The sequence below is a fragment of the Myodes glareolus genome, chromosome 2, assembly GCF_982192425.1.
Source record: "Myodes glareolus chromosome 2, mMyoGla1.1, whole genome shotgun sequence".
Classification (NCBI taxonomy): Eukaryota; Metazoa; Chordata; class Mammalia; order Rodentia; family Cricetidae; genus Myodes; species Myodes glareolus.
This window is the reverse complement of record NC_142027.1, coordinates 81,046,440-81,063,514: the sequence shown is the minus strand read 5'-3', so window position 1 is coordinate 81,063,514 and position 17,075 is coordinate 81,046,440. Positions and strand designations below refer to the sequence as shown.

The 17,075-nt window shown below is 41.7% G+C and overlaps 1 long non-coding RNA gene across 2 annotated transcripts in view; it reads right to left on the bottom strand.

Moving 5' to 3' along the window:
• Positions 1-7,764: 7,764 nt before the first annotated feature.
• LOC125407543 (uncharacterized) overlaps positions 7,765-17,075 on the bottom strand; it is a 58,971-nt gene continuing 49,660 nt past the window's right edge. For both annotated transcript variants that reach the window (XR_015000525.2, XR_007234249.3), the window contains exon 3: positions 7,765-8,025. This is a non-coding gene — a long non-coding RNA (uncharacterized LOC125407543). The remainder of the gene's footprint in view (positions 8,026-17,075) is intronic.

Sequence of the window (17,075 nt, the reverse complement as noted above, 5' to 3'; positions counted from 1 at the left end):
TATTTACTTAACTTTCTGTACTTTCCAAGAGGAGCCCACCCTGAAGGAACTGCGAGGAGACTTGGCTTCTGTCTACTAGACGGTTATTAGTTATTTTTGCATAACTCTGATCATAATACCTGACAGGAACAACTGCTGTAGAATATTTAGCTACATAAAGATGCTTTGAATTTGCTTATGCTGCAGGACATTACTTTAACTGTGAAGGTGTGTTACTTTGTTTCTGTACTTTTGTTACTGATGTAAAGATGTGTTACATTTGGTTATTCTGCGTTTGTTTAATTATGTAAAGATGTGTTGCATTAGTCTCACCTTGCCTGCCTAAGACACTTGATTGGTCTAATAAAAATTTGAATGGTCAGAGAAAATAAGTAGGAGGAGAAATCTAGGCTAAGTGGGGAAAAAAAAGAGGAGAGAAAGAGAGGAACATGCCCAGGGCCAGCCACCTGCCAGACATGGAGGCAGCAGGAAAGTAAGACATACAGAAGAAAGTAAAAAAAAAAACTGAGTGTAACATGAGGGGCCGGCTTGTTGGGGTTTCCGTCCCGCCCGGTACCCCAACAGCCGGCAAATCCCAAAGAGAAATTACACACAGGACTCCATAAGGTTATAAACTGATTGGCCCATTTGGTCAGGCTACTTATTAGCTCTTATAACATATATTACCCCATTATCCTTATCTATTTTAGCCACATGGGCTCAGTACCTTTCTCAGTGTGACAGCTTACATGTTGCCTCTTCGGTGGTCTGTGCAGGAGTGGTAAGAGAGTTTCTACTTCCAGAATACTCCCAGTCTCTTTGCTCCACCCCTACTTCCTGTCTGGCTTTGCCGCCTATACTGCCTGCCTGGCCAATCAGCGTTTTATTAAAATATGATTGACAGAATACAGATAATTCTCCCGCACCATTTCCCTCTTTTTTTTTTTTAAACAAAGGAAAATACCCATAATCCATTTGTTGGGAATGTGGGCGTAGTATTTCAGGCTACTTCCTGCTGGTTGGGGGCGCTGATAGTCTTAAGGGGACCTAAAGAAAATTTAGAATTATCATCAAGTCCTGACTGGAGTATCCTGTGAGTCTTGATCATCTCAGGCAGCAGTCTTGAACCTGTTCTGGATGAAGAACTCAGACATCTGGGCCATCTGTTCCTGTCGGAGATTTCTCAGGTGGCCTTCCTTGATCATACTGTTTAAATTAAGAACTAAGCTAAGGCCGAGTATTCAAAACTAATACTAAGTCTCTGTGTCGTGATTCGTGGGCTGGATGATGCCCCAAAAGGAAGCCTGTGACAAACAACTTAAGGACAAAAAGATTTAGTTTGAGTTATAGCTTCAAAAGATTTCAGTCTGTTATAGCTGAGAGGGCATGGTGGATTCTGTGGTGGTGGAAACACTTGGCAATGGATCAGGAAGCAGTCAATGAGGACAGAACGAGGGGCTGAGTTATAATCTTCAAAGGCTTCCCTAAGACCTCTTTCTGATAAAGCAAAGGACACTGTCAACAAGACAAAACGTCAGCCTACAGAATGGGAAAAGATCTTCCCCAACTCCACATCAGACAGAGGGTTAATCTACAAATTATACAAAGAACTCAAGAAATTGGTCATCAAAAGAACAAATAATCCAACTCCACTCCAAGTGGAGTACAGACCTAAACAGAGAACTATCAACAAAGGAATCTAAAATGGCTGAAAGACACTTAAAGAAATGCTCACCATCCTTAGCCCTCAGATAAATGTAAATCAAAACAACTCTGAGATTCCATCGTATATCTTTAACAATGACCAATATCAAAAACACTGATGATGACTTATGCTGCAGAGGATATGGGGTAAAGGGAACACTTCTGCATTGCTGGTGGGAGTGAAAATTGTGCCTATCAGTATGATGATTTCTCAGAAAATTAGGAAACATCCTACCTCAAGACCCAGTAATACCATTTTTGGGTATATACCCAAAGGATGCTCAACCATATCACAAGGACATGTGCTCAACTATGTTCATAACAGCATTGTTTGTAATAGTCTGAACCTGGAAACAACCTAAATACCACTTGACCAAAGAATGGATAAGGAAAATGTGGTACATTTACACAATGGAGTACTACACAGCAGAAAAAATTAAATCTTGAAATTTACAACCAAATGGATGGGACAAGAAAACATCATATTGAGTGAGGTAACCCAGACACAGAAAGATAAAAAATCATATGTAATGACTCATAAGTGGCTTTTAGACATAAAGCAAAGAAAACCAGCCTACAAATCACAATCCCAGAGAACCTAGACAACAAAGAGGACCCTAAGAGAGACATACATGGATCTAATCTACATGGGAAGTAGAAAAAGACAAGATCTCCTGAGTAAATTGGGAGCATAGGAGAGGGTAGAAGTGGAGGGGAGGGGAAAAGAGGGGAGTGGGGAAAAAATGTATAGCGCAAATAAAATCAACAAAAAATATTTAAAATCTAAAAATAGATAAAAATAAAAAAGACCTCCTTCTACCAGCTGGGTCCCACCTCCTTAAGGTCTTGGAGCCTCGCAAAATAGCACTACCACTAGGGAAGAAGTAGTGATAGCATGAGCCTGTGGAGGGTGCTGATTTTACCCTTGGTTCCCAAAGTCTCATGGTTATTTCTTAATGTGAGGTGCATTGAGTCCAACTTCAAGAGTCCTCCACAGTCTTAGTCTTCTGAGGCTCAAGATAATCTCTTTGTTGTGAACCCTTGTAAAATGACAAAGAAAAGTTACCTGCTTCCAAAATAAAATGGCACAGAGCAAACATTGTCATTTTAAAAGGGAGAAACAAAGAAAGCAAGAAAAATGAATAAAAGCAAGGCCCAAACCAGCAGATCCAATATGGTACCTCTGACCTTTCTCTTGGGCTAGCACAGCTCTTGCCTGCAGGTGTCCCTCACAAATGGCCCATATTCCTGGCACTGCCAACATCCTGCCATCTACACTGCAGCTTTGCCTTGACATTCTCCATTTCTTTCTTTCTTCTGTTCCCTGCCAGAGTCTAATTCTGCTGCATGGCTCCTGGCTGCAGGCTTTCCTTAAGTTTGGGTACAAGAAAAGCTTCTGTGGCACCAATTCTTGCACTGTACGTAACTGCACAACCAGTACCATAATGAATGAACAGAAGCCCATGGCTGGCTAGAAAAGTCATGGGCTGTAGCACGAATAATAAAAATTCAGAGACAGATATTGGGGTTCAACCTGAAGATGAGAAAAGCAAAGTAGTCAATCACTCGAGAGACCTTTTACCTCTACCAAGTTTTAATACCAAAGGGGCAATATCCTATCTCCACGCATCCTCAAACTCCACACTCCAATGAATTCCTGTCTCACCCCCTCTATATTCCTCTCTCTGCCCAGCCATATCACTCTTGTCTCCACCTCCCTAGTGCTGGGATACTGGGATTAAAGGTATGAGCCACCACCACCTGGATCTATTTCTGAATTGATCTTTTGTAGCCCAGGGTAGCCTTGAACTCACAGAGATCTGTCTGCCTCTGTCTCCCAAGTCCTGGAATTAAAGGTGTGTGCCACCACACCCCAGGCTGTATGGCTGACTAGTGTGATTGCTTTGCCCTCTGATCTTCAAGCAAGCTTTGTTTATTAAAACACAAATAATATACCACTACAATGGGCTGTAGAGGGGAGCTACTCAGACATGTTACCAAACTGCCTCCTAAATATTTATGTTTATACTCACAGATGAGTGGTTCTCTCAACCTTGGTCATAGAAGATTCTTTTTGCAGTGGATAGCAGTTCATGCAGAGACTTAGAACTCAGGAGAGTGTTAAGAATGACTGCTGTTGCCCCCAGACCTTAGTAGGCCCCAGACCTGAACACAATCAACCCCATTTTCAAAGTACTATTCAGGCCATTAAAACTTGAATGTAGACATCACCCGCAGCCAAAACAAAAACAAAGACATAATCCATCAAAGTTTGTAATTCTGAGAAAGTCCCTAAATGTACTAACCTTGCTTTTTGGTTTCTGTAGTTCAGCTTCTGGCTAATTGTTCTTCTTAACTGAAGTATCTCAACACAAGATATGGTTTCTGTGCTTAAAAGTTCACCCTGAAAAGGTCTCTGGGATGTACTTGGATCCTGAACACCCAGTGTAGTAGTTAAAGGATAGCTGATAAAGACTTTCTATTGTCTTGAAGCCATGCTGAGCAGTCTTCTCTGGTGGATACCCCACACAATCTCCTTGAGATCCCCACAGACCAGATCTCAAGACACTGGGGATCTAAAATCAGCTGGGAGAAGGGAGGAGTGTGGTGGTCAAGGCGTTCCTAGGGTTTGTGCAACCTGAGATGTAGCAGGTCCCCCAGAACTCTCTTTGATCAATTTCTGCCTAATGCTTCAGAAGAGTCTGACACCTCCTCCCCAAAAGGAAACAAATTAGAAAGTTGCCTAGTCTGTCACCTCTACAGGTAAGTCTGGATAGTTTGGACACATAAAAGAGGTCAGATATAGCCACTGGTTCAATGTCTGCTAACAGTGTGAGACATTGCTGGATCCCCCTGCCCGTTCAGCTGTATGATTGTGTGGTAGCCATTGCTGGTTATTCTCTCTCTCTCTCTCTCTCTCTCTCTCTCTCTCTCTCTCTCTCTCTCTCTGTGCGTGTGTGTGTGTGTGTGTGTGTGTGTGTGTGTGTGTGTGTGTTTCCATCAGTTTTGTTTCCCTTTATTGACGAGTGGCTTTCTTTGGAATGAGATCCCCCTGGCTTAAGACTAGTGCCCTCTTGTTTGGGATTTGAATTCTTTTGGCTCTGTCAGGTCATCCAGGGAAACCTAAAAAACAAAACAAAACAACAACAACAACAACAACAACAACAAACAACTTCCATATGTTCCACTCCTGGAGCGTCACTCCCACTCACTGTCAGGGCCAACCAGGGTCTGCCCCCATCCCAGTTCCTTATGTGGAGTTGGGGAAGGCCAGACCCCTCATCCAGGGCCCTCTATCATCTATGCAGAATTCACACATGGAGAGAGGAGTAGCTCCCAACTCCAAAGGATAAGAGACAGGTTCTGGAGTTCTGAGATGTGGTTGGGTATTGCTGTTTCTGAGTAGGTCTGAATACACCTTTAATCCCAGCACTTGGGAGGCAGAGGCAGGCAGATCTCAGTGAGTTCAAGGTCAGCCTTGTCTACAAGAACTAGTTCCAGGACAGCCAGAGAAACCCTGTCTCAATAAAAACAAAATAATAATATGTTAAAATTAGATTTGAGATAGAAAGTTGATGGAAGTTGAATTTTTGAACTAACTCTAAAATCAGCAACAATGATCTTATTCATGCAAATAGTCATAAATGTTTAATTACATTGATTAAAAGTAACTAGTAAGGGCATTTATAAAGAAATAAAGCTTTAATGTGAACTATTAATATTCATTAATATAATATTAATTATAATATAATATTAATCAGTGTTACATTTCCAACACGTGGGATGATGGCATTACGCTCATGTCCTTCTCCTTGGAAGACATATGTTCTTATACAGGTGAAGCACTATGGCATCTGTCACTTGTTTCCAAGTGATTCAGCAAACAAATTATTTTATATAGAGATCAAAAGCAAAACATAAATGGAAACGCATTATACTTTTACTTAATATTTCAAACTTAAACTGTTTGGGGAGCTGCCTAAGGACCACAGGAAACTTCTAGCATGGACAGTAACATCATTTGTGTAAAATTTACCCCCCAAAGGTTCAAAATGAACGTTGGTCACAGCACAGCAGTACTGAGAGCTGAGGGAATCTTTAAGAGGTGGGTCCTAGTGTGTGGAGATTAAAGCTTTGTGGAAGATTGACATTTTTCTTGCAGGAATGTGGCCTGACTCTCAGAATGCCCCACAAGTTGTCCTGCGTGAGTCTGGCACTGTCCCTCATCCCTCCCATATGTACTACTCACCACTCTTGCTTGTACTCCACCCCCCCCAGAGTGATGTCACCTGCCATGTGGCCTTGATGAGCGCCAGGCAGATGCCAACATTATCCTCTTGAACCTCTAGTACTACAAACCAAAAAATTATTGTTTCTTCACAGTTTACCCAAAGTACTTCAGTATTTTGATCAGCAGCATAAAACTGGCCAACAGAGATGAAGGCTCCGAAAACTGCTCATATAGTGTCACTACTGCCTATGCCACTGTCACTGCCTTCCCCAATAAGTCAATCTTACCGAAAGGTCCAACTGAGTACAAAGGCCCCAGAAATGGTCAACTCTGGGTGTACCATCATCTGAAGGTAAGAGCAGGGCACAGGAGGGAGTTGGAAGCTAGGGGTTGGGGACTTCCACCCAGTCTCATTGTGAAACAGACAGGTGGCCTTTCACCCTTAAAATACATCAGCCAGGGGAAAGAGAGATGAACAAGTCCATTGAACCTCAAGCTACAGAATGTCAACACAACTCTAGATAAGAGATAAGAAAAATGAGGGAAATGTTAGATAAATAAGATCTGCCTTTCTATTTCTCCATGTCATCTGCATCTGTGGGGCTACGATATATTTGAGAGATCTCAGAATTTGAATTAACTGAAGTTTTTCTATTACCTTGCTGATATAGTAAATGTGATTCAATCATTCCAATTGTGTTCTTTAAACACATGAAGAAACAGTTAACACATTCCAAATTCAGTGGAGGTCTTTTAGATATCTCCAGTTTGTGTCAATAGCACTGCTCAGCACTGTGGACGTGCATAAGCAAAATGAGGAAATACTACTGAACTGTACTCACTGGTCAGTCTTGTTCATCAGCACAGAGGTCTCTCCAGGTCCAATAGCAGCTCAGGGTGGCGAGATTTAAACATTAAACACTCAATGGACATTTTACAAATTGTTCCTTCAGTGTAGGGAAGTGAAGGTGTATTTTGTGATTCTAACTGGGATTAGAAAATTTAGCCATCATCTTTATAGAAGGATAACTGAGATTTTTTGAGTGTTTGTATCTGAGGTAAGAATCTTATGTAGCATGGGAGTTTGAGATCCATCTCTTCCTTTAGGGGTCTTCTGTGGAAACAGAAAAGCACAGACTATCAGGAAGGGTTCAAACTCTAGAGTCACATAAACGTGAATTTGACTCCTAATTATTGCATTTACCAGCTTGTGGCCTTGGATGATTTTCTCAAAGTTTTTAATGCTTGGTTTTTCTGGTCTGTGTGACTTTCTGTTAAAGTAAATTATTTTAAGAACATTAAAAGTGATTTACATGTCAATCAGCCAGTACCAAAAATGCTTTTCAGTGTATCTGGAGGGAATTTCTATCTCTGCTTCTTTTTGCATAGGATTTGGAAATTTCTTTATTTAACAGAGGTTGCTGTTCATTGAGTATTACTCTGCCAGGTGCCAAGGACATTCTATAACAACATCTCACTTAATAACCCACAGAGAGCTCATTACAGAAAGTCATTTCTGTGTCTAAATTGGTCAATGCAACCTTTTCATCTCACTGCTCCCTTTCCTTCATCTTTGGGATCTTTTCTGGGTTAATGCCATGCCCAATGGGACACTAACAGAGGAAATTTTCAAATCGGTCTTTTTCCGGAATTTAAACTTAATTGATATTTACAAAATGTCAAGGTCGTGCTTTTTGCAGTGCAGACACGAGACACAAGAGTGAGTCAATATTTCCCCCAAGCCTTGCACTAAAGGAAGCCTCCAACCTCATAAGACCAACTGGAGAGAAACACTGCATGCGGAATGTTCAGACAGCTGCAGGGGGGACAAAGTACAAAAATCTGGGGACTGTTTTAGACACAATCTTTAATGATTCGCTTTTAACACTTCATACTGTTCTTTAATTCGGTTGTTTTCTAGAACAACAGAAACTCAGCTGGTGGGCACCAGAGCTGCACCAGAGTTTCCAGAGTGCTACTGGCTCGACCTGCGAGGAGACCGTCATGGAAGATATTCTGGGCGAAGTTGGGTCACAGAAGGAAACAGCAATCTTTCTGAGGGCCATTCTAATCCCGTGCATGTATTCAGAAGCTCTCCCACACGTCAGTTCCTAGGAGATGTAAGAAAGTATAATGGGTCAGGGAAGCACTTGGAAACAGAATACCCGAGTTTGCAACTCACTTTTATCACTTGTTAGTATAACCTTCAACAGGAACCTGGAGGCAGGAGCTGATGCAGAGACTACGGAGGGGAGCTGCTTACTGACTTGCTCCCCTGACTTGCTCAGCCTGCTTTCTCATAGATTCCAGGACCACCAGTCCAGGGATGACACCACCCACAAAGGACTGGACTCTCCCCCAATCAACAACTAATTAAGATAATGCTTCAGAGGCTTTCCTACAGCCCGATTTTATGGAGCTCATAATTGAGCTCCTAAATTCCTCAATTTCCTAAATTGAGGTTCCCTCCTCTCAGGTGACTTTAGCTTGTGAAAGCTGAGGTAAAACTACTCAGGGCTGCCTCTTCCAGGACATGGAAACAAATGTAGAAACTCACACCTGGATAATGTGTGGTCCTGACACTCAGTCCTAACTGGGATGTTCCCCTCACAGCACGGGAAGCTGTGTGGAAGAGGAGGCAGAAACAGTGTAAGAGTCAGAGTGGATGAACGATTCTCAGGCAGCAGTGTCTTTCAGGCACAACAGGACCGATGCACATATACACTGACAGAGACTGTGGCAGCATGGTGTGAGCCTGATGGGTCCCAGCACCGAGAGGGGAAGTGGACACAAGCCCCCACCCCTAACCTAAAGTTATCTCCCAAATGAAAAGTTAGTTTTCTCTAACGGAGTCTCACTGGGTATACCAGTGATAAGAGCAAGACATAAGAGCAGGCCTCAAGCCCAGCAGAAGATGGCAACACAAAGTGAACTCAGTGGTAGTTTTGGAGGCTTTTTCTCATGTTTAGTCTGGGCATTTTTCCCTTTACAGGTCTTCTGCTTATATATTGTAGTTTCTGGGTTTGTTTTTTATGGGGTTTCTAGGTGTGCAAATGTGTCTTTTCTACATCTGTATGTGCTTCTTGTGATTTTCCTTTGACTCTTTTTGTGTATTTGTTTCCTATTTAGATTGTTTTTGCTTTTATTACATCTAATTTTATTTCTTTTTTAGATACCTGTTTGCTTTTAATGAGAGAAAGCAAGAAGGGATACGGATGTGGGTGCGTGGGAAGGTCAGGAAGATCTCGTAGGAGTTGAGGGAAGAAAAACCACAATCAGAATATATTTTATGAAAAAATATATTTTCAATTTTTTTTAAAAAAAAAAGGGTATTTGTAATGCCAACAAATGTGGGAAGGACCATGGGAATGCCTGAGGCCTTCCACAACTTCTAGGGAATGTTCCTGTATCCCAAAGCATGAAATATTTTGTGCTTTATATAGGCTTGAGTGTGCTGCCTGTGAAGCAGACTTCCCTGCTGATCTGTAAGCTCATAACTCTTTTTCAGAGAAGTTGTGATGATAACAATGATCCTTGTCGTGCAAGCTGCTGGTTTTCTGCCTCAGCTCTTCCAGCATTCATCAGGGGAGGCAGCTTGGCCAATATCTCCCAATCACATTACAATTCCAAGCCTTTTAAGTTATTTTTATCTTTGTCTTAATTACATCTCAGTCTCACAGAGTCAGGCATTCTTGCTGAACCCAAAGATTAAGAATACCTAATGCATAAATAGCTTTCCTCGGTCCAAATGGCAAGTTCTGTCACCATGTAACCGTACAAATGCAACAAGTCGCTTAAATTCACCCCTCAACTTCCTGTCTACAAATCATATGTTGGTAAACATATGACTTAAAAGTACATAAGTAGATAAAAAGTGCTTATTAGATTATTGTTCGTTGCTTAGAATTATTGCTAGTTGAATGAATTGGGTAATATTTGTATCAGTGAGCATCCAATTAAAAGGTGGAACTCACGTATTTTTAAGAACAAGAATTTAACATGAGAGAATGGTGAGGTGGCCCAGAACTGCCAGCTTACTAATTGAAAAGAAAAAAATTCTAAGCCATCACAGAGACAACAACTTCAGGAAGAAGACAAAAGGGATAAGTGGAAATAATGAGAAGCTTGGAGGAATGGCCCACGGGCCTGGAAGGCAGAGTTCTGAGACACAGGTCCCAGCTGACTCTACCGCTGCCTTTTTGGAGATGCAGTAGAGTTGGCTTTAAAACTGGTAAAACTGCAAACAGAACCGAGCTGCTTCTGGGATGAACTTTCTCTTCCAGAGGGAAGTAACAACATCAGTGGATGAAACAAGAAACCAAGCAGAAGGAAATGAAAATTCACGGGGACAAGCAAATCATTACTTTCTCAGCTAGCCCTGCAGTCTCCCACCGAAGCCTTTGAGTAACAGCCTAAACGGCTGGGGTGTTTGTCGATGGCTGAATGCTCGCTGAGCGTCGGGAGAGCTCTGGACTCTACTGCGAGCACCACAAACAAAGCAGAGGCTGATAGTACGTGGGTGGAGGAAAAGTGGTTTCCCACCCCTGCACCACAAAGCTAAGGATAGAAGTGACAGCAATGTGTGGTACTCAATGATCGTACATCGTTTCTATTAACCATCAACATCACGACTACCGTTTTACAGCTAGTTTGAATTTAGTGTAGTAAGAAATTTAAACAATTTATCAGACACACTGGAAACTCTCCGCCGCACCAGTGTCTGACGAGCTGCCCTCCCCAGCCTGCAGGGCGTCTGCTAACTGACAGCCCGGTACCCTCAGATGCCATCTAGAAAAGGATATTGTGTATGTGCAGCGTGTGTGCCGTGTGAAAACAAAGCAGTTGATAATTTACTGCCAAGCTTGATGGCCGGCATTCCTGTGGTCACTTCTACAAGAAGGGCCCACTGCTGCTGCGTCAGTGGTCCAGGCAGCAGCTACCACACACACCCTGCACATTCCCCTTAAAGGTCTCTGCTAATGAACCGCCTGTGGGAGAGCGCTGCAAACGAACTGTTGTCACTGCCATATGCCACCCCAGGGGCCACAGCCACCCGATGAGTCAGAACTAACGTTTCGGCCAGTGAGCTGCACACATGAGCAGCACTGGACCATGGAGAGCAGACGGGAGCAGCAAAGCATGAAGGTGTCTAAAGGAGCCTGGACTGCAAGTCAGACAGAATGACTTCTCTTCCCCGCCATTGCCAAGCTGAACTGTGATGGGGTGCTGGGCTGTGGATCCAGCACTGTGCTAGCTTATGATACCAGGTGGGAGGGTCAGACACATCCTTTCAGAATACCGATTACAGAAAGCCATGGACAGTTCTAATCCTGATTCATTAGGAACAACTGTACCTCACTGGGGTGTGGCACTGGCTCACAGAAACACTCATCTTAAAAGGTACTCTGACTTCACTTGTCTGAAATAGTAGCAGTTCCCCCCACCAAGAACCTATGGAGACTGATAAAAATGGCAGTCTTAGGGGAGAGGGAAAATCATTCCAAGGGGGAAAAATACACGAAGAGCATAAGACATGAAATTCATATTTCTGTCTTTATAAATGTGCCTGACTTTTTATTGTTTTCCTAAATTTGATATTTTATTGCTAATTGCAATTTTGTTTTTTAGTCATTAGCTATTGCACTTTGTGTTCTCTCTCGCCGGAAGGCTTCATGACTTTACTTTTCTCCGTCCACATTTCTGCACTTAAAGTAGGCTCCCTACTACCCCTCATGTCTTCGACCCCTATACTTTCCTTCTCACTCATATTTTACCTGTTCCACCTTCCCACTCCTGCTTCATTCACTACTTAAACACTGATACCTGTGCATCTAAGACAATGCCAGGCATGGTAATGACAGTCAGGGATACACAGAAACGTCCTGTTTCCAAAACCCGAAATAAATAAATAAATAGATAGATAGATAGATAGATAGATAGATAAAGCCTCCAAATTAAAAATCAAAAAAAAAGAAAAGGGAGGCTCAATTGAGATGTTTCCCAGATCAGAACCTGAGAAATTATTTCATACATCAACAGAGCTTAACAACTAATCCATAGAATATTCAGTACAACAGAGGGTACACTGTCTTTTCACTGGTGCATGGAACACTAGAAAACTTTACATCTGTCTTAGTTTGCTCTCTATGGCTGTGATAAACACCACGACCAAAAGCAACTTGGGAAGGAAAAGTTTTACTTCATCACAAAGAGAAGTCAGGGCGGAAATTCAAGGAAGGAGCCTGGAGTCAGAAACGGAAGCAGGAGTCATAGGGGATGATACCTACTACATTTCTCATCACAGCTTGCGCAGTTGCTTTCGTCTATGCCCCCAGACTACCTATCCAGGGCGACACTGCCCACAGTGGGCTGAACCCTCCCACATTGATTGACAATCAAGAAAATGCTCAAACTACTTGCCTGCGGGCAAATCTGATAGAGGCATTTCCTTGCCTAAAGATGGCTTTAGATTGTGTAAAGTAAAAAAAAAAAAAATCCTTATTCTAAGTTCTCGCGCTCACCTTCAGTTGAACAAGATACCCAAAGGAAGGAAGACCAAGAGGAAGAAGGTGGCTCCATTCATAAAGAAATGGGATGCCAAAAAGGTGGTGAGTCCCCTGAGAAAATGCCTAGAAACTCCAGCACTGGGTAGGACATTCAGCCCACAAGAAATTTCACACACTTCGTCAAATAGCCCCACTACATTAAGTTGCAGCAGCAAAAGGCCATCCTCTATAAGCAGCTAAAGTGACTCCAACTGTTAACCAGTTCACACAGGACTGGACGGAAAAAGAACTATTCAGCTGCTTACAACTACCCACAAGTATAGGTCAGAGATAATGCAAGAGAAGCAAAGGCCTGTGCTGTGGAAAAAGCTGCAGGTCAAGGGGCCTTCCCAACTACCACATGTCCTTAGAGCGGGAGTCAGTACAGTCACGATATTGGTGGAGAACAAGAAGGCTCATCTGGTGGTGACTGGCTATGACATAGACCCCACTGAGCTGGTGGTTCTCCTGTCTGACTGTGTCATCAGGGGAAAGGCCAGGCTGGGGTGGTTCATAGCAAGACATGCACTACTGTGGTCTTCACACAGGTTAACTAGGATGCCAAGGGTGCCCTGGCTAAGCTGGTCGAAATATTAGGACCTAATACAGATACAATGAGTTCTGCCATCACTGGGGAGTCAACATCCTGTTTCCTAAATCTGTGACTCATATTGCCAAGTTGGAAAAGGCAAATGGCAAAGAACTCCCCACTGAACTGGGTTAAATGTTCACTGATAAGTTTTCTGTACATAAATATAATTATAAAACTATCTTCAAAAAAAGAAGTCTAAGTTCTCTATAAAATTCCAAAGTCTCTTTAAAAGTCCAAATCTCTCAACTGTGGGCTCCTTCAAAAATAAAAAGTACATTAAATATTTTCTTACTTTAAGAAAGAAGAACTAAGGTACAGTTTTTTAAAAGCAAAGCAAAGAAATCTAAATTCTAATAGTGTTAATAACTTAGTTTCTGAGATCTGTATCTTTCTTATGATCTTCCAGGCTTCAAAAGACTTGGAAAGTTCCAATTCTCCAGCTCTGCTATTCATAGAACACACAACTTGTTTCATAGGCTCAGGATAGCCTACCACTGTCCTTGGTAGTCACCCCACAGTCCTGGCAGCTTCAATATTCTGGGGTCTCCACTACAACTGAGGTTGCACATTCATTAGTTGGCTCTACTGGTCCCACTTAATGGACCCTAACCCTGTCACATGGCTGCAAACTTCAGTTTCTCTCTATAAATCCATCCTGTAGCTTCCCATACTGCCAGAAGGAGTACCACATGGGAGACACTTACACATGAACAAGGTTCTGTTCCCAGCATAAGGGGCAGCCTTGCCCCCTATGAACCACAATTTCTATGTGCTGACTCTGAGGAAATATTTCACAGAAAATTTTGGCCCAATAATGCTGGTCTCTTGTTAATCACAGTCGATTTTCAGCTACAGCTAACCAGCTTCACTTGTCCCAATGATGAAAGCAAAGGTTTCACTTCAATGGTGTTGATCTCTTGTTAATCATAGCTCATTCTTCAGTTCCAACTGACCAGAAACCACAGATTCTTAATTCAAAATATCACTTAAAGAGCCCTGATAGATTCTTTGCTTCCTCCTGAAACTTTATAAGCCAAGTCTCTATTCTACATTGCTCTCAGTATTATCTCCCAAGTTGTCACAGAACATCTCACCAAGCTTTGAGCATTAATGAATTTTTCCTGGCCAAAGTTCTACTTGCCTACTGCCCTTAGATACTTGCCTAGGTAGATCTGGTCTGTGCCCTCCTGAATGTTGCTGAGAGCAAAATTTGAAAGTACAGACTACCACTCATGATGCTTAATATCCCCAGGAAGAACAAAAGTAACATAAAGATGAAATAAGTAGCTGTTCTTAGAGTCTTGGAGTCAAAAGCAATCCTGCTTTGGTTTTCTATATCTGCATAATTTCATTAGAAGAGGAAAAATTCCTACTAAAAAGTAATTTTTACTGTCTTATGTATGTGATTTCATTTGAAAAGAAGAGCCTGCTATAACAAAGTAGTTTTAAAAGAACAGTGAAAGCAAATCAAGTAATTGTAACAGGAGGAGCAGGTTGCTTGTCATCCCAACTGCCTGGCTAGCTTACACCCGAAATAATCACACAGAAACTGTGTTAATTAAAACACTGCTGGCCCATTAGCTCTAGTTTCTTATTGGCTAATTCTTACATTTTAATTTAACCCATTTCTATTAATCTGTATTTCACCACAAAGTTGTGGCTTACCAGGAAAGATTCAGCATGCCTGACCTGGCAGTCCCATGACCTCTCTCACTCTGCTCTTCTTCCCAGCATCCAGTTCTGTCTTCTCTGCCTACCTAAGTTCTGCCCTATCAGGCCCAAAGCAGTTTCTTCATTCATTAACCAATGAAAGCAACACATGAACAGAAGAATCTCCTACACCATTTCCCCTTTTCTGTTTAAACAAAAGGAAGGTTTTACCTTTAACATAGTAAGGTTACATATAACAAAAAAGGTATCAAATAAGAAGTACAGTTATAATACTTATATCTACTTTATCTTTTATCGTAACTAAGGAGAACTATAACTATAACTATAATTCTTCAATTCCATCAAAGTCTCCAGAAGGATATAATATTACCTAAGTAAACAGGAAGTACATTGTAAGCAACTTCCAAAACTCTAGAAATGAAGAGACATCTCACTGCCTGGACAGTCACCCAAAATTTTTCTGTACCATTGGGGTATCCATTTTGGGGCTTCAGCCCATAGTATCTAGCAGATTTTTCCATAAAACAGGAAATTTCAAAGACAGTTCAGTCACTTTCTTCTGTGTCCTGCAGAATGTCTCACAGACTCTTTCATGAAGCAGGGACCCCAAAGGATCATTTCACCTTTAAGCAAGTTCAGCAGTCATCTCTCTGTGGGTACTGTATGTCCAGTGAAGCAGTCCAGTCAAGAGCAGTTTCTTGCCCAAATGGCTAGCAAACTCCATAAAGGGCCTCTTCGATGCCCATTTTCCTCTTGAAGTAGCTGGTGCATCCAGGAGCATCTCATTGTCATAAAAATTCCTAAGTTATTAAAACATTTTAAATGCCATATTCTGTAGTCTTTGAAAGATATGAAGAATACCTATCCATCTGAAATATATCTGTGCACATCTTGGAAATCTAACTAACATGACTACAAACTTGACTATTATAGATGATTATCTATTAACCTATATTTCTTAATTATACATTACATTTTTAAATGAGCTGCACAATAGCAATACCTTAATCAAGACCAGAAATACATACATATATATATATGAAACAAAATTGACCTTAAATTTTATCAATAAATCAAGATTTATACCAATGTAAATTATTCATATATCATATCCCTCATTAACTGTAAAAGAACATTTATAAACAATATTTGGGAATGTGGGCATAGTTTTTTGTCTCCAAACTGCTTTGTGCTGTATGGGGGTGCTGTTAATCAGGTCCTTCATGGTGTATCCTGTATGCTAGGTTCACCCAGTTGGGTGAAACATTTTCTTTGTGGGGGTTTTCACAGCAACCTTTCAGAGGGTCTTGTTCCATGAAACCATATTGGTGTAGAAGCAATCCACAGGTTCTCATCTTCTGTGAAAATGAAAGAAGAACCCCTTTTCCAAAGCACCATATCCTTAGACCCAAATTCTGAAGTCAAGATATCTTTATAATATGCATGCTGGTTTAGCTTAGCAGTCCATACAATGAAATGTGTCTCTGTACTTAGCTTCTTCACAGTAAAAAATTTCAAAGAAAGCACAGTAATATACAGAATCCAGACTCTATGAATTTTCCATTTTTACATGGCTTATTTGTATTTATTCCTTTTAATCTATCAAAATTTGTATGACCTGTCTTTTTAAAGACTTCATCCTTTTTTTAAAGCATTAACTTTATTGTATGACTCTCTATACTCTTTACCTTTTCTCTCCCAAGCCTACATACATATATCCAACACTGTGACCCATTTAGAGGTCATTTATGTCTAAATCTGTCCTATTGTAAATCTGTAATTCTTTACTGTCCAGGAACACTTTCACTTTGTGCTTTTAAAATGCTAAGGGCTTAAGAATCTAAGCTGCAACAATCTCAGGTAAAATATAGGTACTGCGGACTTGCCCCACCCAGCCCAGCATGGCAGAGCCTCTCACGCCTCTGAGAGTCAAGCACACAGTCCAACTTCCAGGCACAAAGCTGGTCCACATTGCCATCAAGAAAGCTGCAGCAATCTGCTCACAAACCCCATCCAAATGCTCCATCTCCTAAAAGAGTCAGAGGTCGCGCTGGCGGCACAGCCCAGAAACTGATATTTCAAAACCTCCACTTTCTAGTAGACCTGATCCCACTGCCTACCCAGGCAGAGAGGGCTGAGCCATGGACATGGTCTCAGCTACTTTACTCCCAGCCCCGAGTGGGCACACAAACACCCAGGCTCACAAATGCTCTATAGCCGGAGTTTGCACCCACAGCAGGGCCCAGGAAGCCTAATTTTAAAATGGTGTGGCTTTTTATTCCTGTTTCTATTGCGGAGACAGGAAAATCTCTCTGCGGCATGCCCCAGCAAACAGCAAAAACTCTGTTTTTTC